A 20543-nucleotide genomic window follows, 5' to 3' on the forward strand; every position below is an offset into this window, starting at 1 on the left:
GTTGGAGGCTTTGGAGTTGCAACTGTTCAGTTCGGTTCACTAGAGCCAGGCAATACTAACAGGACAAGTTAAACAAGTGTTGACAAAGTTCAAGAAAAGGGCAGAACCCTTGTGCCTACACCGCAACAAGTACCATCACCCATGCTGTTATAAATATTTGACTCACATGGCTTTGGCATCATATTTGCTCAGTTCATATCTTGACTTTTTACAAGCTATGATCATGTGTTCTCACTCATTACCATCTGTCACTCTATGCAAAGTAATCTTCTTAGCTATGTTGATTTAATCTTTTCCTTATCAGCTTTGCCAGTTCTGAATTGGCAAAGGTATTTTCAGTCTACATTCTAGAATTGTTATTCTGGGATTATTAATAGCCTATGATTATTTTCCTATCTGAAAAAAATGATTTCCATTCTTATTATTTATGAAAACAACAATAACAGACAGAATATATCATCCTGAAATGCATTTTGAAAATTTATTTAAGTACATTTCCTCAATTAAATTAAGTGAAGTGCTACATTACTGTCAGAATACCTTATGCAAGTATTGCCAAAGTTCAAGAAAAGGACAGAAATCATAAGCCATGCCAAGACAGGTATCGCCCCATCAGTATTGCTCAACAGACCAGCCCATATAATGGTAGGGCAAAGGGAGGCATCTGGTGTTTGTGATAAATTCATGCACATAGTCATTATTTTTAAATACAGTTAAGATGTCACAAGGAAGAAGTGTGTCTTCAAAACACAGCAAAACAGAAAATACAAAAGTCTATTGTTTACCTCAGCGTGATCCTCCTTCGGTACAATGTGAATGTGGTTATGTAGAAAATTTAATCTCCAACTTTAATAAATCTTCTTTAATACGAGTAGGTAAATATGGATCTGCAAAGAGAAAAAGGAAAGAAAAAGCTGCAATTTATTTGCAGACTTAAAATAATTGTACTATATGAGAACAGTCAGTTAAAATGATAAAGGCCCATTCCATTGAATAGAAATGCTGCTATTTGAAGGCAAGGGCTCTCATTGGTAAATGTTTCTGCATAGCTTATGTAGAAGAATAGGCTTCTTTTTAATTTTTGCTTATCTGTGTTTTCTGTGGGGAGACTTCGGGAGTTTCAGGTCTGGTAAACATACTGCTGGTTCGACAGAGGTACGTGTGAAAAAGACCTTGGAGTCCTCATGGACAACGTTAAACATGAGCCAATAATGTGATATGGCAGCTAAAAAAGCCAATGGGATTTTGGTCTGCATCAATAGGAGTCTAGTGTGTAGATTCAGGGAAGTCATGCTACCCCTCTATTCTGCCTTGGTCAGACCACACCTGGAATACTGTGTCCAATTCTAGGTACTGCAACTTAGGGGAGATGTTGACAAACTAGAATGTGTCCAGAGAAAGGTGACTAAAAAGATCAAGGATCTAGAGAACAGGCCACATGAGCAGCAGCTGAAAGAGCTGGGCATGTTTAGCCTGCAGAAGAGAAGGTTGAGAGGAGACATGATAGCAATGTATAAATGTATGAAGGGAAGTCACAGGGAGGAGGGAGCAAGCTTGTTTTCTGCTGCCCTGGAGACTACGTAGGATATGGAACAACGGAACTACAGGAAAGGAGATTCCACCTGAACATTGGGAAGAACTTCCTCACTGTGGGAGCTGTTCAGCAGTGGAACTCTCTGCCCCGGAGTGTGATGGAGGCTCCTTCTTTGGAGGCTTTCAAACAGAGGTTGGATGACCATCTGCCGGGGGTGCTTTGAATGTGATTTTCCTGCTTCTTGGCAGGAACCCCCATGACCAACTGAGCATACTGCAGGGTTTTGGGGAGAATTGACCTTGATTTTTGGAAGTTATAGTTCACCCACATCCAGAGACCACTGAACCCAGCCAACGTTGAATCTGGGCTAAACTTGGAACACAGACCTAACATGGCCAACTGGGAATACAGGCAGGGTTTGGAGGTGAATTACCTTGGAATATGGAAGTTGTAGTTCACCCTTATCCAGAGAGCCCTCTGAACCCCACCAATGACGGATCTGGACTACACTTGGCACACAGACCCAATGTGACCAACTTTGAATACTGGCAGAGTTTGGAGGCAATTGATCCATGATTTTGGAAGTTGTAGTTCACCCAGATCCTTATGTATTTTCTAATGGGAGCATTCATAAATAACAAAAGGAAAGACTGGCTTTTTTCTAATAAATAGCATTACAAATTACCAATTTGATATTACCAAACATCCCAAAACAAAATGTGCCTTTGTCAAATAACCCAGCCATCGCTGGGTACCCAAGCTAGTATATAATAAAAGTGTCCATCCAAAGAAAAAGTTTCCAACACATTCCAAGGCAGCATATTCTAATAGATTCTTATTATTTTATGGACTCAACTCTAATTCCTGCCATTTCCTACAATCCTAATCTAGGCTTCTGTCATAATATCAGGCTTTATTCTGTCATGGGTTAGTGGCAAAGAACTCCTGCGAAACTGGGGAAAATGCAAATAAAAACAAACTATTGGTTTAATGGAGATAACTGCTGTCTAGGGATCTCTAGATGTGATCACATTCCACCAGAAGAGTAATCATAGAGTTGGTGGACCTAGAGATTTCTAAAGATAACACTTCCCTAAGACTGGGTTTCTGTGATTTTTCCGGGCTGTATGGCCATGTTCCAGAAGCATTCTCTCCTGACATTTTGCTCTAATCTACAGCAGGCATCCTCAGAGGTTATAAGGTCTGTTGGAAACTAGGCAAGTGGAGTTTATATATCTGTGGAAAGTCCAGGGTGGGAGAAATAATTCTTGTCTGTTTGAGGCAAGTGTGAATGTTGCAATTGGCCACCTTGATTAGCATTAAATGGCCTTGCAGCTTCAAACCCTAAACATTTGTAGGTCCCCCAGTGTAGCTCTATGGTCAGCTTCCAGTGAGAACATACTAATCAAATCCACAAATAATCAGATCAGCAAAAATCATAACTGAAATTGTGGTAGGTTGAGTGTTATAATACCCTGGATTTTAGAAGCCTCTCAATTATATGCTTTGAATTCATATACATTAGAGTCTTGCTTATTCAACATAAACGAGTGGGCAGAACGTTGGATAAGCAAAAATGTTGGATAATAAGGAGGGATTAAGGAAAAGTCTATTAAATGTCAAATTATGTTATGATTTTACAAACTAAGCACCAAAACATAACGTTTTACAACAGATCAACAGAAAAATGCAGTTCAATACATGGTAACATTGTGTAGTAATTATTGTATTTATGAATTTAGCACCAAAACATCGCAATGCATTGAAAAAATTGACTACAAAACTATTGACTACTAAAAATGGACTACAAATAAACATAGAATTGCTGCCTAGATAAACAGCTGTGTATCCGGGTGGGAGAAGGACTGCGTTGGATAATACAAAACGTTGGATGAGCAAAGGTTGGATAAGCAGGACTCTACTATACCACCGTTCTGAGTCAGCTGTACAGGACTCTGTTTGTTTAGCACAGAGTTACTAAACAACTGAGTACTTTGGTACTCAGTTACTGAGTGTCATTTATGAAGCTCTACTAGAACATTTGCTGTTTCCGAATGCAATCACTGTATGTTTTGATTCTTCTGTTCTTGGTAAATTGACCCTTTGGACAACAGCATGTGGGATGTGGGGTATTAGGTCTAATCTGCTTTAAGATTGGCCAGGTCCAAAGATCCCTTAAAGGAGAGTATTCTCAGAAAGCCTTCTCACATGTATGATCTCATACGCTGTGAGTACATACCTGGTAATGCTTTTCTAGTTGTACAGACCAGACTTAGGCTCATTATCTCTTATTACCTAAGTCAGAACCTGCCTTATAGTTCAATAGTACAATTCTATAAAGCTCTTTACACAAATAGATGTTTTCCGGATTGGAATTCCTTGAGAAGAGGGCAATAGTTCAAGTTAGATAAGCACAGGTACACAGGAGAGGGAACAAGTTGTTGTCACAGGTTGCTTCTTAGATGCCATTCCTGGTTAGATAATCTTCAATGGAAAGGGAAGTACAGGAAGTCTCCAAGTTACAAGCAAGATAGGTTCTGTAGATTTGATCTTAAGAACTGGATCAAACCTCAACTTAGGAGGGCCCTGTCACAATACACTATAATGGTTCTATATTTAAGTTTAATTGCCATGGGGCAATATTATGTGCAATTCTGGGATTTTTGATTTAGTGCAGTAAAAGATTTTTCTGGCTGATAATTCTAAATTCCCCTCCCTACATGGTTTGGGTTGACGTTATCTACAGGATCGCCTTCTCCCGTACAAGCCACCATTGAGGTCTCTGGGGAGAGGCTACTCCAGCCACCCAGGAGCCAACTGGCAACCATTACTCAGAGGACATTTTCATCAGTTGCTTCATGACTCAAGAATCACCTATTGGAAGAGCTCCAATAGCTAAATGAGCTGTCACATCTGAAGACCTATTTCTTCTGGCCGGCCTACCCAGTCAGTTTTAACTATGAATTTTAAAATCACATTCTATGTTTATTGTGTTTTGACTTTTGTCTCCTGTATTTTAATATGTGTATGTCTTAATATATGCTTTATGGGTATATTTTAACAATGTTTTAATATGTGCTTTTATAGATATATTTGACTATGTTCTGCTCTGCCTTTGAGCCTGAATGGAGAGGGGGGTAATATATAAATTACTACTACTACTACTACTACTACTACTACTACTACTACTATTGGATTGCAAATACCAGGATTCCATACAATATAGCTATGGGAGCTAGAGTGGAATATTTAGCCAAAATAGTGTAGTATATGATAGGCCCCAGACGTAGAGCAAGATGCCAGCAAGAGAAAGGGCATAGATCAATTTTAAAACATAGGTAAGTGCTTCTGACCTCCCCTAATGCCAAAACTCATGTTTGCCAACCCCTGATTAAAGGAAATGGGCTAAGTAAAAACTTTGTTCTTCCATGCTATAGTTCATCAAAAATAAGAATAAATAAAAAATAAAAACAACTTCATTTTTCCAGTCAAGGAATATGGTAGAAGTACTGTGCTTAATGATCCAAAAGATATATAAAACTCTGGATCTGGTCACAGGACTGAAAATTGGCTCCTAGGATGCCTTTGCTTTATTAGTGAGATTCTGTTTGTGGTCATTCCAAAACATGGAAGGAAGACTAGAAATTCATGATGTGGTCTTGCAGTTGTTGCAAGTATTGAGCTACTATACAGTTACAAAAACAGTAGAACCTGTCTCATCTTGAAAGTTAAGCAGGCTTACCCCTAGCTAATACTTGGATAGGAGACTACCAATGAATACCAGGTGTTGTAGTCTATATTTCAGAAGAAGGAATTGGCAAAATGACATTTTAGTATTCTTTTCCTTAAAAAACCTGATGAAATTCATGAGGTTGTCATAAAAATACTGAATACCTGAAGGCGTGCACAAAATCCTTATATACAGGTTGAGCATCTCTTGTCTGAAGAGATGGGCCGGGCTGTGGCGCAGCTGGCTAGTAACCAGCTGCAATAAATCACTACTGACCGAGAGGTCATGAGTTCGAAGCCCGGGTCGGGTTAAGCCCCCGACCATTAAATAGCCCGGCTTGCTGTTGACCTATGCAGCCCCGAAAGACAGTTGCATCTGTCAAGTAGGGAAATTTAGGTACGCTTTATGCGGGAGGCTAATTTAACTAATTTACAACACCATAAAACTGCCAGCAAAACATGAGGAAAGGAATGAGGAAGTACAGCCACTAGTGGACGGAGAAGCAACAGCTCCCCCTGTGGCCAGAATCGTGAAGCTGGAAAAATGTTAAATGCCTCTGTGTCTGTCTATACTATACTATATGTTGTTTGTCTGTTGGCATTGAATGTTTGCCATATATGTGTTCATTGTAATCCGCCCTGAGTCCCCTTCGGGGTGAGAAGGGCGGAATATAAATACTGTAAATAAATAAATAAATAAAATACCCCAAAATCCAAATTTATCTACATGGATAGCTGAGATAGTGGCATTCTTGCTTTTTGATGGTTCGGTGTACACAATATTGTATAAAATTACATTCAGATTATATGTATAACTTGTATAGGAAACATAAATGAATCTTGTGTTTAGACGTGGGTATTTCAACATACCTCATTATGTAAGCACAATAGAGTCTCGCTTATCCAACCTTCGCTCATCCAATGTTCTGTATTATCCAACACAGTCTGCCTCCCGCCTGAATCCACAGCTGTTTCTCTAGGCAGCAACACACAGCGGGCCAACACGCCCAACAACAACACAAGTGCAGCCACGCTCCCAAACAAGCGGCAGATTTGTTGTAAAACATGTTCTGGTGCTAAAATCATAATGTAAGTTGGCATTTAATAGGCTTTTCCTTAATATTTCCTTATTATCCAACATTTTTGCTTATCCAGCCCGTTTATGTTGGATAAGCAAGACTCTACTATATATGCACATATAGATATTAAAAAATCTAAAATGCTTTGGTCCCAAGCAGTTCACATAAAGGATACTCATCCTAGATTCTCTTGAATCTATCTATTAATTCCAAGGATGTTCACACTCATATGTCTCTTGCATGGCTACATAAAACTTGTTCCCAACCCATATTTTCAGCCTTTTTCCTGGCCTTCCCTAAAGTGCCTTCCTCTATGTTTTACTCCAGATTTTTCAACAGATAAGCATAAAGCTGCCCTATCACATTCTGCTCATCTTGCAGTAAGGAAAAGGAAAAAGAGGACTGGAAGCTGGGAAGATGAAGTGCTGTTGTTTGTAGAGGAAGGAAGGAAGGAAGGAAGGAAGGAAGGAAGGAAGGAAGGAAGGAAGGAAGGAAGGAAGGAAGGAAGAATTGTAGAGTGGCCAAAGAAATGTAGAAAAAGGAGCACAATTCTTTATGGCAAAGTATGTTGACAGATTCTGAAGATTGCATTGAAAAGGAAAAATGATACTATGAGTTATGTGTGCTCCAGGACTAGGACGGTGAGCAGCATTCCTAGCCATTCACAGTCTCTGTCCCAAGCAATTACAGGCCAACAGACCGTACCTTCCGGTAGCTTTGTGACCAGGTGTCTCATATATCAAAAAAGTAGGACCACCTGCTCAATAAATCTAGGTATTATGCACTGAAAGATTCTTCTAGAAAGTGAATCAGTAACATAGAGAAGATCTTTTCTCACTCCAAAAGAATTATGTGCTACTGCCAGTGGAAGTGCCTTGCAAAAAACCATCCACATTAAAATCACTCTTAACTCAAAGATGTCTTAGTCCAACAATCTGACTGGAGAAGGCTGCTCTGAAAAACCTGTTAGTGGCATAATGGCAGAGAGAGGGAAGTAGCAGAATATTGAGGGAGTGCAACCATTGACAAAGAATAGCTAGGGGAAGAGGCTAGGGGATGGTAAGGAACATTCATAGTCCTTAAGATTGGTACTAGTCTCCACAGATGTTTTAATAGGAAAGGAAAACTTTTTCTAAAATATGCAGAATTGGAAAATTTCTCCAGTAAAAATTGAACTTGGATTTTTATTGTGTGATAGAATGAGTTAGTAAAAGTTTTATATGAAGAGTTTGCCATAAAGTGAACACTGATATGATGAAATGTTGCTAATGCTGCCTCAATGGGCTAGCACCTTCCACTTTCTGTATTGGGAAATGCTCCTCCAAAATCTAGAGCCAACTACCATATAGCAGGCCCTATAGATTTATGGAATTGAGATCCATTACGTCTTTATGGTTCCATAATATTGGGTAAAACTGACTTCAGACACATGTATTTTTTTTTTCTAAAGCTCATACTCTCAGTTCTTCTCTCTGGCCCCTTTTATTCCATCTAATGGTCTCTGCTCCTTCTGTTTCAAAATAGTTATCTCTGATGGTATGTTCCTTCACGGCAGGGAGCTGAACTGCATATTTATTTAGAATATTTCTATCCCGCCTTTCTCTGCAACGTGGACCCAAGGCGGCTTGCAAACAGAATACGAACATTAAAATCCTTCAATCAGGAAAACAAAATAGATAAAACCATGATAAAACAAAAATAAAATCCCACATTTCAGTTAAAACCATAATCTCCTCCTCCATGTATGCCTCCTTCATCCCGATCATAAAGTCCCCAACTCCAGGTATTTTGGACTACAAAATTGGAGGGGTGAAATTTGGCCGTGCCTGCTGTAGAATAAGATAACAAAGAAAGGTGATGGCATTCATTTTCAGAGAAGGAAAGCTGGGGAAGGAGGTGTAGAAAGTAAAGTTGTGTTTCTCCTTATGCCTACAAAGGCATTAATGGATAAAGCTGCTGCAAAGTTTGGAAGGCCACAAAAAGTAAAGATGTGGAGAGAAGATTGTTAAGGAAGATGAAAAAAAAAGAAGAAGAGCTTGGAAAATTACATTTTAGACAACTCTCAGAATTCTGCAGTTATTACCATGACTAGCAAAGCCAGGGTGTTGTAATCCAAAAAATCAGCTTTTCCAGTCTCTGCAGGGGGAAAAACAGTAAGCATAGAGATTATGTAGTGATGTTTTGGAAAGCAAAGAGTATGTCCTCTAATGTTTTGGGAAGAAAAGGGAGGTCTACAGTGTGAGTTAGTATACATATGGGGGTGTTTGGTATCTTCTGGCTCTAAGTCTTATACATTTTAGCTTGCAGTTCTATAATTTAGGAACTTTGGCCACCCTGATGTATTTGATTTCATACTGTCTGCTCTTCAGACAAAATAATATATGAGTGTTAAGGCTAAAGACAGGATAGCCGTGCATAAATCTACTGACCTTGTGATTCCAGAGGGAATGCAATATTGATGTAATCCAAGAAATAAAAATAATTAAGTCCTATTCACAGATGCATGACAAACTGGAAGGATGATGTTTTCTTTGGACAGTGAATTGATGTATGCTCAGTCATACAGACACAGAGGCTTTTTTCCCCTGCTTAGTTGTACTCTTCCAGTCCCAGAGCACCTGCAATGGTTTTGCTTTCTGGTCATAATTTCCCACAGTGATAGTATATCAAAAGCAATTTCTTGTAGAATTTACAATCTGCATACAGTAGCTTTTAAATTAAAGCAGCATCCCATTTGGAAAAATTAAACCCCAAACTTGCCATTGTGAGTTAACATCTATTTTTAAGATTCATTTGAAACTCAAGATAATCATGTAGTTATCTGCCTGCAAGTCAACCCTGACTTATGGTGACTTTCTCATATGGCCAGATTTATTCAGAAGCGGCTTTCCATTGCTGAGAGAGTGGTCACCCAGTGGGCTTCCATGACTGAGTGGGAATTTGAACCCTGGTCTCTTTGAGATGTAACACTCAGACAATTATACCACATTGGTTTAACTTATTATAATAATACATTTTATTTGTACCCCACCACCATCTTCCCATAGGGACTCGGGATGGCTCACAGAAGTACTTTGAAGTGCCACATATAAACAACAGTACACTATTTTAATTTCTAGCTATATGTTAATGTATAGTTATTATTATTTTTTCCATTATATGCATGTTGGCACTGAATTTCTGCCATTAATATGTTGTAAACCGCCTTGAGTCCCCCCCCCCCCCGGGGGTGAGAAAGGTGGTATGTATAGTAAATAAATAAATAATACATACACACAAAACAACAATTTAAATTAAAAAACAACACCTTTATTACACATGGAATCCATCTAATAAAATTGCAAAATTCCTAAACCACAGTAGAACCGGTGAGCAAAGCTGGCTATCTGTAGTAACAGATCAAAGTGCAAAGTGAAGCAAATTGGTAGACCCTCAAGCTTGACCATATATTACACAAGGTCTAAGACCTGTCTAAAATACCATGTTTTTGAACTATCCCGAAAGGCTTGGACAGTGGGGGCTAATCTAATCTCTCTAGTGAGGGGATTCCAGAGCTGGGGGGCCACCACCGAGAAGGCCCTCTCTCTCGTCCCCACCAACTGTGCTTGAGACGGTGGTGGGACCGTGAGAAGGGCCTCCCTGGCAGATCTCAAAACTTGCATCAGTTCATTGAATGAGATGCGGTCTTGAAGACAGACTGGACCCGAAGCGTATACAGCTTTATGAGTAATAGCCTGTTCTTTGAATTGGATCCAGAAACTTGTCGGAAGCCAGTGGAGCTGCTTTAAAAGGGGTGTGGTATGCTCCCTAAAGCTAGCCTCAATTAGTAATCTGACTGCTGACCTTTGCATTAACTACAGTTTCCAAGGTGTCTTCAAAGACAGCCCCACATAGAGTACATTACAGTAGTCTATTTGGGATGTAACTAAGGCATGGACCACCATAGCCAAGTCAGGCTTTTCGAGTTAAGGTCACAGCTGGCGCACAAGTTTTAGCTGCACAAAGGCCCTCCCGGCCACTGCCAACACCTGAGCTTCAAGCATCAACAATGAATCCAGGAGAACCACACATTGCAGACCCACGTCCTCAGTGTGACCCCATTGAGCACAGGTTGCCACCCTATACCTCGATTGGCCTTGCAGCTGACCAGGAAGACATCATTCTTGTCTGGATTAAGCCTCAGCTTGTTGGCCCTCATCCAATCCATCACAGCTACCAGATTCATGTAATAATTCTTGTATTATTCCTTGACTATTTGTCAGTGAGGCCATAATAGTGACTGATATTTACATCATATTGTTAGATTTCAAAAAGTTGAACTGGTCAGTAGTGGATATGTGATCTATATGCAGAAGGTCCCAGGTTCAATTCCTGTCATGTATAATTAAAAGGATCAGGTGATGATAAGATCACTGTTGCCAGATACAACAATGTTACACTAGAGAACTGAAATAATGAAGTTTCTCTTTTCAGGATATTATATAGTTCCCTATATAATAACTAGTTCTATATATATAGAACTAGCATAATAGTTGTAATCATATTAAAGTGCGACAGGAATACTGAACAGCATGTTAAAATTAATTACTTCTATCTATCCTGCTCTGGGGAGATGGAGGACAGTACTATGTCCTATAGCACGTCCAAGAAGAGCTGACTTACCTGTTTTATCACATAACAAACTTGAAGGGCTCATCCTCCCAAACTTGGTGTCCTCCAGATGTGTTGGATTGAAAATCAAATAAGCCCCCAGCCAGCTATGCTAGTCTAAACCTTGAAATTTAATCTAGTCTAATACGTGTCTAAGAACATAAGAATTTAAGAAGAACCCTGCTGAATTTAAAGTTTAGATTACCTAGCCCAGATCTGTGTTCACCAATGGCCAATTGTCAATGGGAATCTCACCAGTACATGTGTGCAACATAATTTTCCACACCACACTCTCCAATAATTGCTACATTGAAGTACTTTGCCTTAGGAGATCCCTCGTAGCCCGAGGATGATGATCATCCAATGTCTTTCTGGTGGCTGTGGAGCCCTATTCTTGACCCGCATGTTATTCTGCAATGAGGACATTGGCTTCCAGGAGGAAGGTGATCTCAGTCAGGGTTGGCTTGACTTCCTCTTGGCAGGTTTCTGCCTTAAGCCCTCCATTCGTGCCTCTTCGAATTCTGCAGCACTGCTGGTCACAGCTGACCTCCAGTTAGAGCACTCAAGGGCCAGGGCTTCCCAGTTCTCGGTGTTTATGCCACAATTTTTAAGGTTGGCTTTAAGCCCATCTTTAAATCACTTTTCCTGTCCACCAACATTACGTTTCCCATTCTTGAGTTGGGAATAGAGCAACTACTTTGGGAGACAGTGATCGGGCATTTGGACAATGTGGCATTCAGTTCAGCGGAGTAGATGGCGTAGAAACATTGCTTCAATGCATCGCACTGAAGTCTACTACCTTAAACACTGGAAGAATATAGCCATCCTGACTAGTTGTCATTGATGGCTCTATCCCTCTTTCCATGCTATCCAAGTTAACAGTTGTAATTACATTTTATGGCACTGAGTTCCACAATTTAATTATGTGATGGATGAAGAACATCATCACATCTGTCCTGAATCATCACTCACCTCGTTTACCTTCAGTCAATGATCCCATGCTCTAATATTATGAGAGAGAAGAAAAGCCCTGCCTGCTTTCTTCATACCACACCTAATTTTCCATGTCTCTATCATGTCTCACATTCATGCATTTCTCTTATTTGTCCTTTTTTTGAGGGGGGTGGGGTCTAATCAGGCACACAAGTCGTATCCTTTCCCTGAAGGGAAGTTTTTCCGGTCTCCTAGTGGCCCCTTTTTTGCAACTTTACCACCATTCTCATATTCTTTTGTAAGATGTAATGGCCAGAGGTGTGCACAGTATTCTAGATTTGGTAACACCACAACTTTATAAAAGGACAATATGATATTGGCCTCTTTATTTTCAATTCCTATTCTAGTTATGCCCAGTATAGAATTTGCTTTGTGCTTTTTAAACAGTAACTACACACTGGTTTTCATCATTCTATTCTCCACAACTCATGGTCATTTTCTTGGTTGCGGCCAACTCAAACTGTCATAAGCATAGTACCACAGAATCAACCATAAGGGCCATCTAGTCAAACCCCCTGCCATGCAAGAAGACATCCCTGAATTTCAACTTCTATTTCAGAACCTCCAAAGGATAATCCACGACCACCTCAGGCAATCTGTTCCACTGCTGAACAACTCTGACAGTTTTTTAAAAGTTCTAATGTTTAGATTAAATCACTTTTCTTGTAATGTGAATCCATTGTTTCAATATTCCAGTTTGTGGAAAAGCCAAAAATGAGCTTGCTTCATCTTCACATGGCCTCCCTTCACATATTCAAAGATGAAATGTGCTATCGTGACACCTCTCAAACTTGTTTGCTCCTAGCTAAATATACCCAGCTCCTTAAGTCAGTGAATCACTCATTTAATGTACAGTAGAACCAAACCTGCATACTCACTCCTAACTTTAGGTCATTAATAAACAGATTAAAAAACACTGATCCTAAAACATGTGCTGTTCTGCCACGATTTAATGCAACATGTCAGGAGTCTGGTTCCACACACATTCAAGCAGAACTGGTCACTTTTGCACAAGTTTTATTTTCCTCAGAATTCCCCCAGGCCCCTTCCACACAGTTGTATAAAATCCACATTCACCTGGATTATATGACAGTGTGGACTGAGATAACCCAGTTCAAAGCAGACATTGTGTATTATGTGCCTTGAAATTCTGGGTTATATGGCTGTGTGGAAGGTCTCCCCAGAGCCTAACTAATCTAAAACTGTGTTGTCAAAGGTTTTCGTGGCCAGAATCACTGCATTGTTGTGTTTTCTGGGCTGTACAGCCATGTACCAGAAGCATTCTCTTCTGACGTTTCACCCGCATCCTCAAAAGTTGAAGGGTCTGTTGTTAATTAAAACCCTTATTCCTACATCAACATCTCATCCGTGTACTGACATTACTGAATATCCCCAATCTACCACATGATTATGCTTTAAACAGGTAATATTTCAGAGAAAGCTGTTTTGAGGCCATGGTTTTCAACTCCTTTCCTAACACAATTTGGCTTCTAGAACTTCACAACTACACTTCCCTATGTTGCTGGTGTCAACATGCACAAAGCTGCCAACTAAATCAGATAACGCCTGATGTCTTTTTATTAAGCAGGCGGATATGGGTCAGCATGATACAGTAGTTTAAGAAATGGCCTCTGGAGACCAGGGTTTGAGTACTCACTTGGCCATGGAAACCAACAAGGTGACCCTTGGGAAATCCACAATGTCTTAGCTTCTGAGGAAAGCAAAGACCAACATCCTCTGAGTAAATTTTGCCAACACCATGATAGATTTGTCTTAGGCAGGGGTCCTCAAACTTTGTAAGCCGAGGGCCGGTCCACAGTCCTTCAGACTGTTGAGGGGCCGGATTATCATTTGAAAAAAATTACAAACAAATTCCGATGCACACTGCACATGTCTTATTTGTAGTGCAAAAACAACAACAACAACAACAACAACAACAACAACGAAAGAACAATACAATATTTAAAAATAAAAACAATTTTAACCAACATACATTTATCAGGATTTCAATAGGAAGTGTGATCCTGCTTCTGGCCAATGAGATAGTCAAGTTAATTAGGGTTGTTGTTGTTGTTGTTGTTGTGTGCCTTCAAGTCATTTCAGACTGTGGGTGAGCCTAAGTCTAAAATTTATTTATTTATTTATTTATTATTTACTGCATTTATTTACTACATTTGTATCACACCCTTCTGACCCCAAAGGGGACTCAGAGTGGCTTACGAATTATATGTACATACAATATATTATATTATTAGCATAGCACAATATTAGCATTATATATTACTATATTGAACTATACCACTATACTGTAATATTATTAGTAATATTATATGTAATATAGAATATATAATTAATATTATTATATGTTATTATTATTAGTGTTATATTGTATTACATTATAATATTATTATCAATATTATATGTATATATAATATATTATATTATAAAACTGAGGGCAGGGGCCAGGTAAATGACCTCGAAGGGCCGCATCCGGCCCCCGGGCCTTAGTTTGGGGACCCCTGGTCTTAGGAGTGTCATAACTCTGAAACAACTTGGAGGCGCACAATATATACACATGGGAATACCCCAAGACTCTAGCTTTCCCTATAATGGCATTCACTATTATGATTCAGAAGCATATAGTGCTAGCAACATTTATAACTTGTTTTGTAAAACCACTAGTACCTTACAGGTTTGCTACTTTGTTCTGTGCATGCTTAAAACGCTGCTATTCTTTGCTTTAGACTAGTACAGTACATTCGTTCCATGAATGATGCGCCATTTCCTATGAAGAGAAAGAAGCACTGACCTTTTTAAATACCAAGGGCGAAGCCTGGTCAATGCTGTAAATCTCAAGTGCCCCACTGACTTCTGTGGACCTGCCCTAAATCACGGCAGCTGCAGGTCCAGCTCCCACTGTGCCATCTGGGGTTCCTTCTGGCCTTTAAGGTCACTGCAAAAAACATTCATGTTGCCACTTAAGACTGGAGTATCAGATCTCCCGAAGCTGATGGCTAAATCTTTCCAGGCTTTGCTAAGGTTAGGTCTGCCTTGTAAATCTGCACGTGTGACAACAGCCCAGTTGACAAGTGCCTACAGAGGCTGCAAGGATCGCCTTCCATCTGACATGGTGCCTTTTCCTTCTTTCCTATCCCAAAGACGAAGAAATGGGTGGAAAATGTCCCTTTTTGTAATTATTTCAGTCTGTTATAACATGAAACCTTACACAGCTCAGTGAGTTGTTTTGTGGCCAACTTGGCAAACTTTCAAGAAAAATTGGAAGGATTCAAGCAGGGGAAGACCAAGTTAGGGAGAGAAAAAAAATATCAAACTAAGTACAGAACCTGTTTGTGTTACAGGTTGTATTAAAATGAAGGTCTACCTATCTGCGATTGCTGTTTGCTCCACAGAGCTCAGAAAATCTAATTTTTTTGGATTGGCCATGCTGGATGAGTGATTCTAAAAGCTATAGTGCAAAACAGCAACTCTTCCAAGTTATGAGTTCGCATGACTGTTCTGCAGGACAATATTACCCATAATAAATAGCATCTCCGCTATTCTCCTCTGGATTTTTTTTCTTGCTAGAAAGGCTCTAGCACAAAAATCAAATTGCTATTCCATTATTATGTGGGGGTTGCACCGATTTTACCTATCCCATGGCGCAAGTGTTAGAGGTAAAGGAGCAATGGTTTACAAAACATCTTCAACAAATTTTTACAAATTCTGTTAAAACTATTTGTTTTGAAAGTAGTACACTAGGAGTCCATCTATACTGGCAACATATGTGAATCAGGCCAGAAATCACATCTAAATATCCACAGGTTTCTAGCCTCCAGTGCATGGTAAAGTCGACTAATGCAAGTTTATTTTGTGTTAATCATCCTGGAAAGCTCCTCAGCTTTCCTGAAGCTCCAGAGCAGCCCCACACTTTGGTGTGGTGTGAATATCTGGACCGGTTCTAATTTGAATTAGTTCAGCTGTGTGCATGGGCCAGTGCCACCATCCCTGTTTTTCCTGCTCTTTGCCACGATGGCATTTACCATGTTTTGCTGTTTGTAGCTACAGCAGCAGCCATGGCATTCCAGAGAGATCCTGGCTGTTGCTGGGTATCATTGCTGATGCCAGCAAAGGTCCCCACACTACTTGGAAATCTTGTCATGATGTTCTGTCATAACACGTAAATAAAAGAGAGATTGCATTCCAGGAAAATACATCTGAGTAAATGTGTGACTTCTGGCCATGTACTGAGTGTTCTGACTACATCAAAGGAGTACACATGATGATCTCAACCTGTATATTCAATGTATTCAGTAAATTTCAAGATACAAAACTCAAGATAGTGCTCCTCTATCCTGTGCACTGAAAAGGGCATAAATATCATAAAGGCATCAGATCCTCTAGGATCTTGGAAGCTAGGTAAGATCAGACCTGGTTAGTACATGGACGGGGGACTGCCAATGAGTATTAGGTACTGTAGGCTATATTTCAGTGGAAGGAACTGGCAAAACCACATCTGAATATTCCTTGTCTAAGAAAACCCAACAGAATTCATAGGATCTCCCTAAGTCAACAGACAACTTGAAAGCATATACAAAATCCCCATAAATCTGATGGAGGTTAGATTCCCATTGCCTCAGATAAAGTTGTTGATCTTTTGGGTGCCATATAACTCTTTGGCTCCAAAGTCTATGCACATTTGCTTGGAAGGAAGTATCAGTGAAATGGTAAATTTTACTTCCAAGCATTTGTTTCTAGGATGAGGATGCAGATACAACATATTTTTCACTCACTGGTGGAAAAGACAACCTGCCCTCTAGTGGCCACAGAATCAATTTTTTTCAACATCTGTAAGTGGTACTGGATTTGCTACATTCCACTATAGACTAGCATGGCTGTCCGTCTAAAGCAGGGGTCCTCAAACTTTTAAAGCAGAGGGCCGGTCCACAATCCTTCAGACTGTTGAGGGGCCGAATTATCATTTGGGGGGAAAAAACCGAACAAATTCCTATGCACACTGCACATATCATATATTGTAGTGCAAAACAACAACAATAACAATGAAAGAACAATACAATATTTAAAAATGAAAATAATTTTAACCAACATAAACCTATCAGGATTTCAATAGGAAGTGTGGGCCTGCTTCTGGCCAATGAGATAGTCAGGTTAATTAGGGATTGTTTCCAATCCCTGCAATGGTAGGAATTCAGAGACTGAAGGAAACTCATGGGAAGGTGAAAATTTTTATTTCGAAGGATTACTCCCTAATTCCCCAGCTCCCTGTAACTACAGCTCTGGTCTGCCTCACATTAAGGGTCTAAAAGTAAGAATAATTTTGGAGAGGATATCTAAAATTCAACCCTTTAAGGTAGTGATACCTAAAGATTGGTACCTGGCCTAATGCTGGTCCTTGAATCATCTGGCACCATGTTCTTGAGAGCTTCCTGGAAGAAAGGAAAGGAAAGGAAGCATTTAATCCAGCGGGCAGAAAAAATGGCACAGCTCCTTGGCACATTGGTGGGAAACCACAGCCAGGCCCCAAGAAAGTTTGAGAAGCATTGATTTAAGCGATTGATTCAGCAGACATGAATTACTACTATCTGTCTCTCTTCCACACAGTGCATTTAAAAAGAAGGAGACCAATTGGTGGAAGCTAGTGTCTGTATGATATAATGGTTTGGCGATAGAAGGAACAGAGAATATGTCTGCATGAGTGAAAAAGAAGACTTGTTTTCACCATTCCTGCTCCCTTTATCAGCTCCAGCTCCATGCGGGGACATGAGAGAAGCCTCCCACAAGGATGGTAAAACATCAAAACATCCAGGCGTCCCCTGGGCAACGTCCTTGCAGACGGCCAATTCTCTCATTCCAGAAGTGACGCAAGTTGCTCCTGACACGAAAAAAAAAGCCTAAATTTATCCATTTTTATCCTTGCTTCTTTCATTCAACCTTTTTTTTTTAAGCAAAGTTGAAAACTGACACATTGGACATGGATCAACTTTCTGACTCCTTGCAACAACTGAAATCCGCTATTTTCAAAGGACAATTGTGAACAATACCAGCTCAAATGTGTATTGCATGAAGAATTCATTAATTATGACAACGTGGAGCTTCAATGAGTGACATAATAACAGGGCCATTTTTAATCTACCATGAATTCATTAATCTAATAATCAGACTTGCAAACACTGATGGCTTGTGGAAATGTAATGAAAATCCAGGACCCATTCAAACTAACATCTGGAAAGGGCATTCATGAAGCTAATAAAATAAGTGTGTTTTAGAATGGATGCCAATAAGCTTTGTCTCCTACCAGGAGGTTTTTTCCCTTCTCTCTTTTGTCTTTTCAGTTCCCGCTGAATGTGAGATCTTGGGAAGATGCACTTTCACACTATTAGCAATCTCCAAAGGGACCCTGGCAGCCAATTAGAGAGGCCAGTGGGAGAAAAGGACAAAAGAACCGAATGCAAAAATCAATATCAATATGAACTATCTCTGCCCTCCTGGCCCAAGCCTCGCAACCCAGAGACTTACATTTCTTAAGGGATTAGGATACACTTACAAGAAGCTCTCCAACAAAATAAAGATGGGGGCCGTCTGAGGAAGTCTTTTTGAATTGCAATGTGCAATGTGATCTTTTCACCAGGAAGATTTCCCCCAATTGTTTCATTGAGGCACAACAAACTAAAGAGTTCTATAAATTTTGGTCCTTTCTTGCTGGGGAGGTGAAAGACAACATTCACCCCCCCCCCTTCCCCAGGTTCTTCCGTCTTGTTACCCAAAACAATACACAAAGCTAAGGTTACGTAGGCAATCAGCCTGAATTATTGACTTCTGCTATGAACTATTTACTATGGTTCGTGGTGGATGGCTGGAGGCAGACCAAAGCTCTTCTGGGGGTAAATGAAAAACGCAGGTTGTCGTCTAGAATGAATGAATGCTCTTCGGGTTATTGTTGCAAAAAGCCATTCATCACTGACTCCACAATGCTGCTGATAATTTGTACTTAGCACACATGTGTCTAGACCCCCTGCGTAGCCACTAAACACCTGAAAAGTCAAGAGGCGCATTCAGATGCGGCAAGTTAACCATTTTTAAAAAACAGCAAGGGTTGTTGTTCTTTTTCCGGACACATATCAAAACAATGGACTGAAGGCAGTTTCTGCTGGGAATGCCTTCAGCTGATAAGCGTTTAAAAGCCCACTTGGAATAATTCCCTAGAAGTGTTGAAGCAAAGATGAGCAAGTCTGTCTTACTTATTTAATTAACTTCTTAACTTTCCAGCAGGACTAAGTCTCAAGGTGGCCTAAAATGAGACTGTAACAATTACATGTAAAAACAAGGTAATCTTTGGTACAAAAACATAAAGCACCCTAAAGTTGGTATAGTAATATTAAAATGTAATTAAATACAAATAATATTAGAACACCATCGTGTTTAATAATAAACTTTTAAGAACCTATGTAGAAAAATGTTACTAGATAGATAGATCTGTGTATTGTCAACTGGCCATATTAAGAATAAAAAGACAAAAACAAAGATAGATAGACAATTACACTAATTAATATCCTAGAACTCTTATAATAGTTAACTAAAATAAATTAAAACACAATAAAACTTGATTAAATAATAAGTTTAGTAAAATGAGATTAAATTGCAAGATGAAAGCAGGGAGAGTAAAGTGATGGATGTAAAAAAAAATGCTACTAGCTAAAAACAATTTACCAGCATACAATCATTTCTTGAAAGTCTAACCAAAAGGCTTTCCTTGCTAATCTACAGCCAGGGAGTCGCTACTAAGAAGGCCTTCATATTTAGAAGGAAAGTTTACTCCATTACTCCTTGCTGGATCATCACTTTGTCATGAACCTGTCAGCAAAGTCATCAGGAGTCATATACTCTCAGTAGGGTATCGCATGGGGGCAAGATCACAGGGGAAGAACCAGATGAAGCATGATCCAAAGACTTCAATGGCAGAGCAGAGAAATGATAACATGTTACAACACCTGTGCCTGCGGACGAAGGCTACAACAGAAAGAGGCCACCAGTCGTCGTGTTAATCGTGCCATTGGATCAAAACCTCTTTCTGTGAAGACTGTGCATTGGTTTCTGCGCACCAATCATCACAAATAAAACAAATTTGTACACAGGCATCTTGCAAGACAAATCATAACCAACAAAAGTCCCATGACGATCAGCAAGTGGCAAATGGGGACAGGATTGTGAAATCTGGAAGCCCATAGCTATGGACCAGCATATGGGCAGTGGGTATGGACTCAGTCATTTTAACTCAAGGCCTGAGGCAGTTGAGCAGTTCGGCAGCTGTATCCACGACTGAGCAGTCCTATTTAGGATCCAGTCTGCTCACCTGATACAGGGAGAGGGCTAGAAATGGTGCCCTAAACATAGTCTGCCTCTTACTTATCCCTGACTGGACTGCCAAATCCAAAAGGGTCAACACCTTACAGACAAAAAAGACACATGAACTTTGGAATGTGGAACATAACAGACACTTGGATAACACAGGCAACTAACATCCTGAATGTAGGAGTGCTATT

At 39.8% G+C, this 20543-nt stretch overlaps 1 long non-coding RNA gene across 1 annotated transcript in view; it reads right to left on the bottom strand.

Moving 5' to 3' along the window:
• Positions 1-784: 784 nt before the first annotated feature.
• LOC134296283 (uncharacterized) overlaps positions 785-20543 on the bottom strand; it is a 67065-nt gene continuing 47306 nt past the window's right edge. Inside the window, exons 2-3 of the long non-coding RNA XR_010002947.1 lie at positions 17378-17429; positions 785-887 (exon numbers count right to left, since the gene is read on the bottom strand). This is a non-coding gene — a long non-coding RNA (uncharacterized LOC134296283). The remainder of the gene's footprint in view (positions 888-17377; positions 17430-20543) is intronic.

This window comes from Anolis carolinensis, chromosome 1, assembly GCF_035594765.1.
Source record: "Anolis carolinensis isolate JA03-04 chromosome 1, rAnoCar3.1.pri, whole genome shotgun sequence".
In the NCBI taxonomy this organism is placed as follows: Eukaryota; Metazoa; Chordata; class Lepidosauria; order Squamata; family Dactyloidae; genus Anolis; species Anolis carolinensis.